The sequence below is a fragment of the Entelurus aequoreus genome, linkage group LG08, assembly GCF_033978785.1.
Source record: "Entelurus aequoreus isolate RoL-2023_Sb linkage group LG08, RoL_Eaeq_v1.1, whole genome shotgun sequence".
In the NCBI taxonomy this organism is placed as follows: domain Eukaryota; kingdom Metazoa; phylum Chordata; class Actinopteri; order Syngnathiformes; family Syngnathidae; genus Entelurus; species Entelurus aequoreus.
Window position 1 is genome coordinate 73,030,504 of NC_084738.1, and position 2,711 is coordinate 73,033,214.

Here is a 2,711-nt window from a genome sequence, read left to right on the forward strand (position 1 = left end):
TGACGTCACACCTCGATAGCAACTTCCGGGTTTGAAGCTAACGCTAATTCGAGTTTTCAGAGTCGGTTTTTTTCTTTACTAGTAAAGCCCAAAAGAGAGTATATTTTAAAGTTAGACGTATAAACTGGATAATAAATAGAGAAAACGGTACATTTGTTTATTTTTAATTTCCGTAATGGGAGGTTTCAAATGTGTGTCGAAGCGCAAGGCATCATGGGATAGCTAGCAAAGCAAGGCATTGCCCGCCTAAATGTTAGCCAGATGTAAACAACAACAGCAAGCATGTTTATTGTCAACATATGAATATATCATATTCTCTACTGTAAACAAAAGTTTGTTTTGCTTGTCACCCGATGGAAGATGTATGTGAGCAACACTCGGGTTAATTGGACAACAGAGAATGCTGTTTTGACATTTGTATATACATATTTTGTCATTTGCAGAGGTGGGTAGTAAGGCGCTACATTTACTCCGTTACATCTACTTCAGTAACTTTCGGGATGAATTGTACTTCTAAGAGTAGTTTTAATGCAACATACTTTTACTTTTACTTGAGTATATTTATAGAGAAGAAACGCTACTTTTACTCCACTCCATTTATCTACATTCAGCTCGCTACTGATTTTTATCCATCTGTTAATGCACGCTTTGTTTGTTTTGGTTTGTCAGACAGACCTTCAAAGTAGGATCTATCACATGCCTGCGTTTCACATATCAAATGCAGTCACTGGTGACGTTTGACTCCGTTTCACCAATCAAATGCAGTCACTGGTGACGTTGGACTCCGTTTCACCAATCAAAAAATGTATATATTTTTATTTTCTTACTGTATTGAAAATGAACCGAGCTGTGACCTGTAAACCGAGGTACGTACCGAACCCAAATTTTTGTGTACTGTTACACCCCTACCATAAGTACATTATACTCTTACATATCCAGTGTTTCCCATAAACTGCCAAGATACCTGTGGCGGTGGGGGCGTGGCTATGGGCGTGGTCATCATGACATCATCGAGTATTTGCATAATGTACTACATTGATTGATTGATTGAGACTTTTATTAGTAGGTTGCACAGTGAAGTACATATTCCGTACAATTGACCACTAAATGGTAACACCCGAATAAGTTTTTCAACTTGTTTAAGTCGGGGTCCACTTAAATTGATTCATGATACAGATATATACTATCATATATACTATCATCATAATACAGTCATCACACAAGATAATCACATTGAATTATTTACATTATTTACAATCAGGAGTGTGGAGGGGGGTGGGGTGGGGGGGGTGGGGATATGGACATCAAGTAGTGGACATAGAGAGAGAGAGAGAGAGAGAGAGAGATCAGAAGGCATAAGAAAAAGAATCTGCATTTGATTGTTTACATTTGATTATTAGCAATCCGGGGAGGGTGTTAGTTTAGGGTTGTAGCTGCCTGGAGGTGAACTTTTATAGCGGTTTTGAAGGAGGATAGAGATGCCCTTTCTTTTATACCTGTTGGGAGCGCATTCCACATTGATGTGGCATAGAAAGAGAATGAGTTAAGACCTTTGTTAGTTCGGAATCTGGGTTTAACGTGGTTAGTGGAGCACCCCCTGGTGTTGTGGTTATGGCGGTCATTTACGTTAAGGAAGTAGTTTGACATGTACTTCGGTATCAGGGAGGTGTAGCGGATTTTATAGACTAGGCTCAGTGCAAGTTGATGATATGATTTTCTCTAAAAAGGCTAAAAAAATGTATACTTACTAATTTAATAACAGTTTTGTTTTAAACGTCCATCCATCATCCATTTTACAATATAATTACAACACTTTATGTATATATTTATATACAGATTTGAACAATAAGTTATTCACTGAAATATATTTATTAATTTTATATTTATTAAAAAATATATCTTATAAAAATATAAAAGCTAAAATGTATCTTAAAGCTCTGCCCCTTTAATTAGTGCATACTAAATAATTTAACTTTAGCCTATTACCACAACCATATTATTTACCAGCAACATAAAGTGAAACAGACGCAGAGGTGTCCTGCCACAGTCAGTAACAAATAAACAGAAAACAGTAGTGGTGGTAGATAGACACAAAATCTTGATCCTACACTTCTCTTTTGTAAAGTAAATCTGAACAGCCGATACGGCATCTACATCAACTATATGATTTGCCTGAGAAGCTGGACAGGACACAAAAAATAAATAATTAAATTAAATTAAAAATTTTTTTTTTTTTTTTTTGTGAATGTGTGGGAAACACTGATATCATTTTTATTACATTTTTTTCTCTATTGTTAAAATGCTCTTTATTCCAGAAAGTGTTTTAGATGAGTCCACCACATTCAAAAGAGTGATGTCCCTGTCAAAGCATGGCTATATGGCACCACCTTAGGGAATGTTTACAATACAACAACAAAATTGTAGCTGTAGCTAGCTTTTTTTTTCATTTTTTTTTTTTATCAATCCAACAAAATAATACCATAATAATTAGGGATGTCCGATAATATCGGCCTGCCGATATTATCGGCCGATAAATGCGTTAAAATGTAATATCGGAAATTATCGGAATCGTTTTTTTTATTATCAGTATCGGTTTTTATTTATTTTATTTTTTTATTGGCCTGTTCTAAAAATAGCTCAAATAGCAGCACTTACCAGTGAGCTGCCTCTATTTTTTACATTGTATTTATTTACTAGCAAGCTGGTCTCGC

The 2,711-nt window shown here is 35.4% G+C and overlaps 1 protein-coding gene across 1 annotated transcript in view; it reads left to right on the forward strand.

Annotated features, from left to right (window-relative positions):
• Window positions 1-322: 322 nt before the first annotated feature.
• arhgap27 (Rho GTPase activating protein 27) overlaps window positions 323-2,711 on the forward strand; it is an 86,091-nt gene continuing 83,702 nt past the window's right edge. Inside the window, 1 exon segment of the mRNA XM_062057283.1 lies at window positions 323-445. The gene's annotated coding sequence lies outside the window, so the exon portion shown is untranslated.